This window comes from Indicator indicator, chromosome Z (assembly GCF_027791375.1).
Source record: "Indicator indicator isolate 239-I01 chromosome Z, UM_Iind_1.1, whole genome shotgun sequence".
Lineage (NCBI taxonomy): Eukaryota > Metazoa > Chordata > Aves > Piciformes > Indicatoridae > Indicator > Indicator indicator.
Genome location: NC_072053.1, coordinates 47,952,332 through 47,964,905, shown reverse-complemented (window position 1 = coordinate 47,964,905; position 12,574 = coordinate 47,952,332). Strand labels below are relative to the sequence as shown.

General features: G+C 43.4%; 1 protein-coding gene across 1 annotated transcript in view; it reads right to left on the bottom strand.

Moving 5' to 3' along the window:
- The window catches only part of CEMIP2 (cell migration inducing hyaluronidase 2), a 57,941-nt gene extending 46,791 nt beyond the window's left edge, over positions 1–11,150 (bottom strand). The window contains exon 1 of the mRNA XM_054398228.1: positions 11,124–11,150. The gene's annotated coding sequence lies outside the window, so the exon portion shown is untranslated. The remainder of the gene's footprint in view (positions 1–11,123) is intronic.
- Between the last annotated feature and the right edge of the window lie 1,424 nt (positions 11,151–12,574).

Here is a 12,574-nt window from a genome sequence, read left to right as displayed (position 1 = left end):
CTCCAGTCCCCTCACTATATTTCACTACTTTTAACTTGCATCCAGGTAGTTCTGTACTGGCAGAAACTGGAAATAACATGCCCTGTACAACCAAGGGATAGCATCTGAAACTCCTGAGACATGAATGTGCGCTGGAAGCAAGCAGCATGCTCAACTCTTACTCCGCTGGGGGCTGGTTTCCTGGAAAGGAATCTGATGCTTTCACAAAGTAATTCAGAACGTCACCTGATACCACACAAAACTTGAAAAACATACCAAGATACTTTATGCTTTTCTGTTGTCAAATGCTTTGTGTAACAAAACACATCAAATGCACTAGAAAACTCCAGCACCATGGCACCTTCTCAAAATTTTGTAAGCAAAGTACACTTCCACGCAGTGCAGAGAAATTAACACTTCCCTTAAAGCATATTTTAAGGATGCACAGATCACAGGTCTTTAAAATAACAGAGAAATTAGAAAAAGCAACCACTTTCATTGCTCTGGGCTATCAAACAGCACCAGCTATACTGCTGACCTATTACCGCACAATTTAATCTCATCAACTATATAATCACCATTAAGGAAAAGACTGAGGAAGGATGGGAGAAAGCCACATACATGAAGAAAAATATTTCCTCGTGCAACACAGTGCCACTTTGGTTACTGCCACTTTCCTGGCACAGGCTTTGTCTGGTATGAGGTCAAAGGGCAGTAATAAACCCAGGAGAAGCGAAAGGGATAAGAAGTCAGTATTAAAAAGCTCCTAACTACCTGCAATTACTGAACAGAAAGCAGCATAAACCAAACTCCCAAACTATGAATATTTCATGTCTCCAAGCTGGTCAACTACAACAGAAATACTAATGCCATGACAACGCTTCAAGTGTCTTAGAGGTCCCCGGTTCAACAAATCTTAACCACACAATTACGAAAATCAGTGGTGCCCTGTAGACACATGGAGTGCTCATATACTTTCCCACAGGGTTCCATATGTTCTTCCACTGGCTGGCTTTGAAATTACACATACTTACTACAGTAATAGCATGTCTGTAGGAACCTACTTTTCCAACCACTGTTGCAAAAGCTGGAAAGAATACATGCACAGTAACACACATTAATACAGTGAAGCAACTGTTAGAAATCGCAACGTTTGCAACAGTCTGAAAAAATCCATCTGACTTGGTAACACCTAAAAACACTAGACATCTTCTATCAAATGCACTATATGCTGCATGCCACCACATGTTTCAGAGGTGGTGTTTCAGAGGATAAACTGCAACAGTCAGTGGAAATAGAGGTAGAACCATGGCAAGAATGAGTCCAAAGTAAGTTCACCAGATGTTCTAAATTCCCTGTGTAATGACTATTGATTTCTACTTATTTTTTTTGGCACACAGAAAACACACAAAATTACATGATATACAACCAGTAGAAACTACTTCATCTGAGGACCACATTTGCTAAAACAGGTCTTTCCAAAGTATCGTAGATCAAGAGGCAGAAATGCAAGCATGTATAATATTTACAGTGTGAGACAAGATCTGTAGAGTAATCTTCATCAACAGATATAATAAAAACTTCTGAGCACCAAAGACTGCCCATGTCAGAAGCAAATTTCAAACCCGTATACAAGTAGGGACTATTTGATTACCTGCGTTTAGGTGATATGCAAAACAACATACTTATTGTCTATGGAACTGAAAGGATGCTGAGGCAGGGGTGTGGGAGGGATGGGGAGAAAGGACAGTGAGAAGTAGGGACAAAGGTAGTATGAGTTTGTCTGTAAAGACAAACATGAAACTAGAGTACATCAGGCAAAACCCCTCTTGAGTTCATGGCTTACAGCACACAGGAGACTGACGAATATAGTTCCTAGTCTCTTCTGAAGACAGCTGGTAGATATCCATTAAGGATGAGGCTGAAAGATCAGAGGCAAAGCAGGTTTTTGTCCAAGAAAAATGGTTTCCCTCTCCAGTGAGAACTGGGCTTTCATCCTTTACCCACAAACTCTGCCCATGAGCTCTGCAGCAGTCACTTGATTTTACTTACAGAACTGTCAAGCATGCATTTGATGCAGCAAATGAAATACCTAACTTTTCAGAAAGTTCACGTACAAAACATAGGGATTTTCTTAGTTTTGCATAAGTAAGTCTTACTGCAGAAACTGCAGGGATGTGTTGGTCTTTTCCCATTCCTGGACACCAAATATTATCCTGCAAGCACTTACGTGTTCTTAACCCACCTCAAAACACTGCTACTTTCAGTCTGCTCTAGTGTTTGTAACATCTTCAGGTCTTGCCCACTGAAACAAAGAAACATACGCCTGAAGCCACAGCATCAGGTCTTGCCCACCGAAACAAAATACATAAACCAAAAGCCACAGCATATAAAATACTGCCTGGCACTTCAAGTAACTTCAAATTTTCCACCTTTATTTCTTTTTGTTACAGTTACTTTTTATAAATAATTTACAAACTGAGGACATTTATTCTGCTTTGTCTTCACTGTTAATTAACTATTTAGAAACCGTTTGGATTTTTCTTAATACAAGTGAATTGATCAGTGATTTTTTTTAAATAGAAAGTATCTAAGATAGAACTAGGAGATACAGCATGTGTGCTGAAATAGGAAACATGAATGGAATCATTTCTACTATTCCTCTCATTTTCAGAAATGAAAGCATTAATAATCTGCCTAAAAGATCAAGAGTGGAAATTTGCATTCTAATCAGACATCTCCCATTAGCTTGATGTGTGGAATCACATCCTAATGGGGCCCCAAGCCTGCAACATGAGTTAAAAATGCTGCCACTAGCTTCATATAGACATTGTGAGGGTTAGTTTGCAGAACCCTTTGGTCTCCCTCAGCTCAATGATCTGAGTACAAGCCTATTTCTAAGCAAATAAATCTACATCAACAGCTTTCATGTGAAAGTAATAGATTTGCAACAACCATCTTACAGAACCTGAAGATAGTAGTAGGAAAAAGCAAAAAACAAAAATAGGAAAAGAATTATTTTAAAACTACTTCTCATATTGACAATAAGAAATGGTATCTACAAATATCTTTAGTCTCTAGAAGAATAAAAATCCTATCCAAAACCATTACATCTTATGTTTCACTGCAGAAAAATTCCTATGTAATGGCAGCACACTTCAGAGAAGTCCAGTTCTGGCACCTACCTTTAATCAATGATGAAACAGAGTTCTAATAGAAATCCATTCAAGAGGAGGAAGGTGAGATTAAGTAGGTGTTTTCTTCTTGTTGAATCACAGCTAGCTCTCATAAGTATATATGGGAGCACAGAACACAGCAGGCAGCGTTAAAGAAGAGTTAGAACTCCGTTAGCTTTGGCCAACAGAAGCTAGCATAAATACTTCAAGAAACTCCTGAGTGTATTGACAGAATCACTAAATAATCAGGGTATTGTCATGCTTAAATTGTATTTAAAACATAAATCACTAACAGTAACATGCTTTCTTCCATATCAGTACATTCATTTCTTTCTTTCTTCATCCTGTTTTTTTTTTTTTTTTAAACTTATCCCAGTTTTCTTCTCAGGTAAAGGTCTCAAGTTCTTATAGTTGAGTGGATTTTTGTTCTGTTTTGTTCGGTTGGTTTGTGGTTTTTTGTTTGTTCGTTGTTGGGGCAGGGTTTTTTTTTTTTGTTGTTGTTGTGGTGGTTTGGGGGGAGTTTTTTTTGGTTTGGGTTTTTGTAATTCAGCTCAAACTTCACTAAATAATATGCCAACCCTTACTCTGCTTACTTGAAAGATTGTCTCTGAAGTTTAATTGTGAAAACAGACACAAACAATACTGCTTGAGAGGCTGAATTGCTGCAGCTGCATACCCACATTCTTTTGCATTTGTCTTGCATTTGTACGAGCCAAATTAAATGAGTCTGCATTCAAAGATAATTAAACTAAGACCTTCAAATCATGCCCACTAAGAAAAAAAGCACTGACATCAGCACCTCTGAGGTCTATGAACTCCCAAGGGATTCTTCATACTAGAGGATGACTAACAAAGAGGATACATGACACAGGTCCACACAGTCAGAAGCAGCAGTAAGAATTCTAGTAACTACTCACGTCTCTTCCATGAAGAAAAAAAAAAAAGACCAAACAAAACCAACCAAATAAAAAAAAGACCACACCACAAAATCACGCAGAACTAACTAAGTTTAAAGAGCAACAGGGTCACAGAAGAGAAGTTGGTCAAGAACTGTTGCACTAATAGTAGTGCCTTATGCTTAAGAAGTCTTTGAACTTTGGGTTGGAAGAAATAGAATCGCTATGTAGTATCTTTACCGGACACCTACTACTCATCACTTTCAGGCATAGGGTAATTGTCTGAATGGACACTTTGATACGATAGGGCCATTCCTCTACTACACTTTAAGAGCTTGTTTCATTTCTTCTGCCCCTGCTTTTTCAACATTACCTTCTCCTATATAAGCCAAATACCCCCTCAAGTGAGCCACTACAATTGTCTATTGATATAACACACTCGGTGGCTCAAATTAATGTGCCAGACTGATATATGGTAGCTAAGAAATAAGAACAGTTTTCATACTGCCGTAGGAATGGTGGCCTCCAGCAATAGGGCAGGGCACCTAAGTGATGAAAACAGTTGATTACCGCTTACGATTGACCACAGCTTTAATAATTATCTATTTCAGCAAATAACATGAACATTTCGACAATATTTTATTGCCAACTCTTTCTATAATTGCTTCAAATCATAGACATGACCAAAGAACTGAAACTAACTGAAAGACAAAAGGCAATGCTCCTACACCCAACACCTGAATCTAAAATTGCATTAGTAAAAGAAACATTGTGAAACTTCTGATTCATCTATAGGCCAAAGGACCAACTGAGGCCTGAGTGACAGGCCTTGAACCAGAGATGACTTCTACATGACCATCTGAACCAAATATTAGTTATTATATCTGCTCAATGATCAAGTATGCATTATCACCTATTATTGCAGGCAAAAGGTGGGCCCACTGCTGAATGAGATGGGAGACACAGTAACTGATGATGCAGAGATGGCAGAGTTGCTGAATGCCTTCTTTGCCTCAGTCTTCACTCCTAAGGCCAGCCCTCAGGAACCTCAGTCTCTACAAGCAAGTGAGCAGAACTGGAGAGATGTGGACATTCCGCCGGTCAATCAGAACACAATTAGCGAGCTCTTATACCATCTCAAAACACACAAATCCAAAAGCCCTGATGGGATGCATCCACAAGTGCTGAGAGCTGGCTGATACTGTTACTGAACCTCTCTCCATCATCTTTGAAAAGTCCTGGAGGAGAGATGCCTGATGACTGCAAGAAAGCAAATGTCCCTCCAGTCTTCAAAAAAGGCAAGAAGGAGACTACAGACCAGTCAGCCTCACCTCCATCCCTGGAAAGATGATGGAGCAGCTCATCCTGGAGGTCATCTCTAACCACACGGAAGACAAGAAGGAGCAGCCAACATGGATGTACCAAGGGGAGATCCTGTCTGACTAATCCAATAGCCTTCTATGAAGTTATGACCAGTGGATGAAGGAAGAGCAGTGGATGTCATATATCTTGACTTCAGTAAAGCTTTCGATACTGTCTCCCATTAACATCCTCATAGAAAAACTCAGGAGATGTGGCATAGATGGTTGGTCAGTGAGGTGGATTACAAACTGGCTCCACAACAGAGTTCAGAGGGTCATCATCAGTGGCACAGAGTCAACTTGGAGGCCTGTGGCAAGTGGTGTCCCTCAGGGATCAGTATTGGGTCCAGTTTTGTTCAATATCTCTATCAACTACCTGGATGAGGGCATTGAGAGTACCCTCAGCAAGTTCTCTGATGATACAAAACTGGGGGTGTTGGCTGACACCCCATCAGGCTGTGCAGCCATCCAACGAGACCTGGACAGGCTGGAGAGCTGGGTGCAGGCAAATCTCATGAAGTTTAATAAGGACAAGTACAGGGTCCTGTGTCTGGGGAGAAATAACAAGAGGCACCAGTACAGGTTAGGAAGCTGCCCTGCTGGAAAGCAGCTCCACAGAGCTTGGAGTGCTGGTGGACAGCAAGTTCTCCATGGAACAACAATGTGCTCTTGTGGCCAGGAGAGCCAATGGGATCCTGGGATGTATCAAGAAAGTTCCAGCAGTCAAGGGAAGTTCTTCTACCTCTCTACTCTGCCCTGGTGAGACCATACCTGGAATACTCTGTCCAGTTTTGGGCTTCCCAGTTCAAGAGAGACAGAGATCTGCTGCTGGAGAGAATCCAACAGAGAGCCACGAGGATGATTAGGGGACTTGAGCAACTCCCTTATGAAGACAGACTGAGATCCCTGGGGCTGTTTAGTCTGGAGAAGACGAAGAGGGGACTGATCAATGTCTATAAATATCTGAGGGGTGGGTGTCAAGTGGAGGGGACCAGGCTCTTTTCGGTGGTTCACAGTGATAAGACAAGGAACAATGGGTTCAAACTAGAACATAGAAGATTTCACCTAAAGATGAGGAGAAACTTCTTTACAGTGAGGGTGACGGAGCATTGGAACAGGCTGCCCAGGGGGGTTGTGGAGTCTCCTTCTCTGGAGACTTTCAAAACCCACCTGGATGCACTCCTGTGCAGACTACCCTAAGTGATCCTGCTCTGGCAGGGGGATTGGTCCTGATGATCTCTTGAGGTCCCTTCCAACCTCTGATATACTGTGGTATCTAATTATTAGTGAAATATATGTTCATTAGTGAAATATGTACAATTATTAGTGAAAGATGTAGCTTAGATAAAATAGAATCATTAGTGAGGACAAAATATCATGAGAATCTATTCAGCTTCCCTTGTTCATAAGATTGTAAGGCCACACAACCAGGTGTCTGGCCTTGTTTGAAAGTATGTGTTCAAAGACAAAGAGATAAGGAAAATTCCTTGGTTCCTCCCTGGGCTCTAGCCAGGCTGTGGGAGAAATCTAAGAGAAAACATTTGAGGTTATGTAAACTTCTTTATTCAACAATATAAAAAGCTAAACCCTCTTGCAGTGACTTTGGAGACCTAAGTGGATTGCACTGTGTAGGACCTCCCAATTGGCAGGAAAGGTTCTCCAAACCCTTGCTGTAACTGGGGCTCCCTAGTGACTGCAGATCTGGATGATGGCAAAGTATTAGGGCAACTGGTGATGCATCTTTTTTAATCACTACAGCTGACTTCACGTAGAAATTAGGTGCATTACTGTGATATATTTTGTCCTTTCACTGTGTTATTATTTTGCTTCTTCCTCTGCTGTTTTATACATAAATGAAAGGTAAGTTTACTTCTTTAATCTGGTGTCTCTGTCCCTTGTGCTAACCTCCTTGACAAGTAAAACATAACTGGCATCACGGACAGGATTCAAAGAATAAATGTATTGTGCGAAGGTTGGGATTTGTTTTGAGCAGAGGTAGAATCTTTAAGAAAATCCCAATCAAGAATCTTTTCTATGTTTCCACTTGGAATGCCACCATTCAGCAATACACCCTACCACTTATAACCATGAGATCCCAAAGCCTTCCTATGAAAAATGTTTCTATACCTAAGCTAACGCAGGGTAACTCTAACACCCTCTACTGCTCTAGGGTATCACAGGAGTCACAGCACTATGCAAGTTGAGAGCCTGGTGAACACTCTACAGAGATTTAACTTACATGACATAAAACGATTGCACAATTTTAGAAAAGAAGACTTCCAATCATTTTCTTTTTGTAGAAATGACAGAGTATTCAGAATATCTCAAAACAGAAGCAAGTCTTCAAAAATAAACCTTATAATCCATTATAAAGCATGCACTCTGCTGAGCTGGTGTCTGCTTTCATATTTTGGATTACTGTGGTAAATCCCTTTCTAGGAAACTCCAAGACCTTTACATCCAACAGTCAAGTCCTACAATATCCTGCCAGGTACAGCAAGTCTACTCTTTTTCTCTCCCTTTTTTTCACCTCTCTTTTTAATCACATGCCAGAAAGATAGAAGAGCTATTACTACACTCCCTTTCGTTAACCTACACAGCAACAAAGGAATGAAACCAGTTACAAGTTCCAAAACATGCATTTTTCAATAACTTCAGTATTTCCTTTCTACATTGGCAAACACATAATTTTTCTCCCTCATATCTTTCTTCAAGGTAAATATTTTCTATTCCCTCTCAATTTTCTCAGTATTACTGAGAGTCCAAGAAAATATTTCTATGGATTCCTACACACACACCTGCTAACAATTCCATCCATCCTGCCAAAAAACACCTCAACTGAATCGGTAGTAAAATTCTTTCCTGCAAAAATGAGAATGGATCAAGTCTAATCATGATTTGATTCCAAGCAAGACACAGCAATTTACAATACATGTTTTAATCACATTTTGATATGTAGTCAGGTTGATTTTATAGAACTGCCTTGCTAAAGCAAAGAATGAACTTTCCTGATATACCTCACAATATGCTCTTATATTTTTTTTTTTAACATACAGAAGGTGAGATTTGCTAGATGATAGTTAATTTTTCCACTAACGTCTGTCAGGAGTTTTTCAAACATTACTGCAAGCACACAGAAAGTGAAGAACAAAGTTGTCAAAAGCACAGTGGCAACAAGCCTCCTTGCAGACACCCATGATGTGTCCTGTCAGCTTCAGGAATCACTTTAACTGTGGAGCAAGGGTAACAGTGGTGTACCTCTACAGCTGTGGAGGATGTAGTGTTAGCCTCTAGCAAACACCAGGGAAGAGGTCCCTTCTCCCCAGCTCCCCAACAGCTTCTGTACAAGGCAAAACAAAGAAGAGGTGGAGATCTGATCCTGGCATAGAGGGTGTCAGTGCTTTCCTGGGAGGAAGGAAAGAAAGGGCTACCTCATACTCAACAGGTAAAATAAACATAACAGAGTCACTGAATAACATCCTTCATATTTCTGATACCCATCTTGCTTTCCTCACATGGAGAAAGAATAGTGACCTGTAGACTACTCATTTTCTGCAAATAAGACTTCCACAGCAAGAAGCTGGCTGAACTGACTTCAAAATTCACAAAAATAGTATGGTAAAACCGTATTCAAGATTTTTCTGCAATGTGCTGGAGACATGACATAGAAGCCAATTACTACGTTTAATATTAAAATCCAATCAGTAAATTGACTGCAGTTAAAGAGTATTTCTAGCCTTGATCATCCAAGGAGATATGTAGGTATGTTACCTTCACTGATAAGAAAGTTTTCAAGTATTTAGATCAGACTGAAAAGCACTTATTTCACAGCACTCTATCTTTACTCAAGGAAATAAAATCTCCTAACTTTTTTTCAAGTACAAGATACTCAAATATGTACCGACCGAGTTTAAAAAGAAAAAAAAAAAGGAAAAAAAATCAAGCTGCAAAATAACTGTGGAAGCCTCACAGTTTGTTCTTCAAGCTTCTAGGACTAGTAGATCTCCTTGTGCTGTAACTATTTGTATATTCACACCTTAAAAGAAAAACGACCTTTTTGTTCCCTTGTCCTGGTTTGTCAATGTGGAAGAAATGTGAACTGTGACATCAAATGGTAAATCCTCCAGTCATGGGACCAGTTACAGCTGGGAAACCTTCTGTGGTTTTTACAGGGCCTGCTGAAAACAAGTTTTTCCACAGAGGGGTCACCATCCTTTTAAGCTTACTGTCTCCACCAATTAGCAACAAACCTGATGAACAGAGTAAGAGTTTCCAGCCAACCCTCACCACCACTTTCCCCACAAAATACTGTGGGACTAAAGTGCTAGTGTTCATAATGTAAAAAACGCCACTATAAAAAGAGCCAATCCACACCTCAAAGCTGCATGTGCCACAGATATGGTTCAGATCAGATGCTGAATTTCAGAAGACACTTCTGCAATGTCACTTTAGCAGGGACCTTGCAGCAGACCTCTTGTATTCCCTCCTTCCCCCTCCCTCACTTTTTATTCTTGAATCTCTTTGTAGCTAGAAACATTACTTATGATTTACAGAAAGTCTTCTGGACACTCAGCCTAGCTTGAGTACCCAGAACATGTTCTGCTGGATGCTGTCTCAGCAGAAGGAGAGCAAGAGGAGCAGGCCCAGCAAAAGCTATCTAGTAGAATTCTCATTCATGCAGGCAGTGCACAGGGACCATGCAGACAAAGCACTTCCACAGACTGCTAAGAACAAAGATGAACCTCCCCTCCTCTCTGCTGCTACCCATGGGCCATTTCACATTAGTAATGCAGATAAGCGGTTACAAATATTTTTCTGCAATTCATCAGAATTTCATTGATGCCATGCTAAAATTTTGTAGTACTGGTTTATCTACTTTATTGCATTGTATTTTTCAAGCCCCGGGCACTATTTTATTGCAACCATTCGAGAACATAAAATCTCCTTCCTTTTAAAGAATCCGTGCCCCTAATTCACGTTTAAAATACAAACAAGGATAGTATCCTCAGCACACGTGCCTCATTTAAAATGAGATGCAGCACAAATGCGTTTTTCGCCCCACACCCTCTTTTATCAGAAGGACTGAGATATACAACTCCCGCTCTGCTTTTTCCAAGTCTCCGGGCAAGTGATGCAAGCTGGGAGCCTACCGGGCCCACCAAAGACAACCCGTAATAACCCAGGCACTGGGGAATGCCCATCAGGACGGGCCCTAGCCGAGCTACCGCCGTGGGAATGGTCTGAGACCAGCCTTTCCCCCCAGCGCCGTTCCTGGAGCATCTGATCAGGAGAATTGCCTACAGCCATGAAACCTCGCTCGCAGCCCCCGCCGCGGCACCTGCCACGAGACCCGCGGCCGAGCAGAGCGCCCACACCTGCCGGCACTGCGGCCGGCGACATGGACATACGCCGGGGACACAAGCCATCTCCACGCCCCGGACGCGTTCGCACGACCGCGGGCGGAGCAGAAGGTTGCTCCGCAGCTGCGCCAGCCCCTGGCCAGCCGCTCCCGCTCCCTCCTCTCCTCTGCTCTCCCCTCCCGCCAGCCCCAGGAACAAAAGAGGCCGGTATCCGCAGCGGCTGGCAGGGCAGCCGCGGCAGGCCGGCCCGTGCCCCGACAGCTCACCCGCGCAAACAGCCCAGTCCCACCGCTGCCTAAGCTCGCTGCCAGACCCGGCGTCGGCCTCGGTTCCGGCGAGGCGTGCACTCACCTGGGCCCAGCGCAGCCGAGCATTCAGGGTGGCGGCATGACCCGCCCCAGACACGGCGGGAGTCCGCCCAGCTGCTCACCACCTCCCGCCGCTCCCCGCCCCGGCTGCCGCCCTTACGCAATTGGCGGCGGCCCCAGCCCCCCCGGGGCGACGATCCCCGGCCCCGAAAGGAGGCGGCTGCGCCTCGCCGCCGCGGCCCCGCCTCCAACCGCTCCCCGTTCTCGCGTCAGGGGAGGAGCTGCACCGCCTACCCGGAGCTGCACCGCCTGCCTCTCCCATCGCGTCCGGATCGCCCGCCCCACCCTGCCTGGTGCTACGCTGCCCGCTCCGGTCCTGATTTGCCCTGCTTTTCTTTCCCCGCGGGAGCGGGGCCGGTCTGGCCCGGCCGTGGAGGTGGCCGGCAAGCCTGGGTCCGGCGGGAATGCATCAGCACCGGCCCTCATTCTCAGCTGCTGGGAAGTGACTGTTGTGCTGCCTCCTGCAGTGCTGGGGTCTGTCGGGGCGGATCAGCGGCGGGAGCACTTTGCAGCCGTGCCGTGACCCAGGGCTCTCCTCGGGGCGCCGTGGAAAAAAACCTCAGCTGCAGCCAAAATACCTAACACAGCGTGGGATGCCCATACCTGATAAAGTCAAATACCCATGGCATTGATACCTCCCCAGGTGCTGCCAGGGCAGGTATCAAAGGTCCGCGTTATACGAGAAGGAGGTAAAGGAGCAGTGAGGCAGCGAGGGGAGACAACGTGCAGTCGCCGAAACGACGGCAGGGACGGGGACACGCGATCTAAATCAGAGGCAACGCTAGCGAAAAGAAGGAAGGTATTAAGCAGTTACCAGTACTAGGCTTACTGGGCTAAAAGGAAATGAAGAATAAAATTACTTACAGTAGTCGTAGCCCAGGTGGCCTCTGACCTGGGGAAAGAGCTGGCTGAAGAATCTGATTCCACTTTCTGGGTTTTGGGTTGGTTTTTTCTTTGGTTTTTGTTTGTTTGTTTAAGTCTGATTTAGAGTAAAATCAAACTAAACTCAGATATTTTTTTTTTCTCAGTTTCAAAGAACCAGCGCCTGCAGCTGTTCTACAGCAAAGAACATCAGTCCGGTTTAGAAATTCAGAGGGACTGTGATGTGCTAGGACATACCTTTGCATAGACCCAGAGCTCAGCCGCCCAGGCTGTCAGCTTTGAAGTAGATCTGACAACCGGCTCCTCTTAAGTTTGGGACCTCCCATCGTTTCCAGTACACCGAGGTTGGGCCAAACCCATGACAAATGAAAAAACCTGAAGAGAACCAAAAAAAAAAAAAAAAAAAAAAAAAAAAAAAAAAAAAAAACCAGCCTGAACAGATTCAAAAATGGTTTCAATGAAATGGCTTGGGAAATGGAGCCAGCGGTTTTCAAAATAATTATTTCCTTGGGAAAATTAAGTGATAACTCATTTATACTCCTATAAATGCTA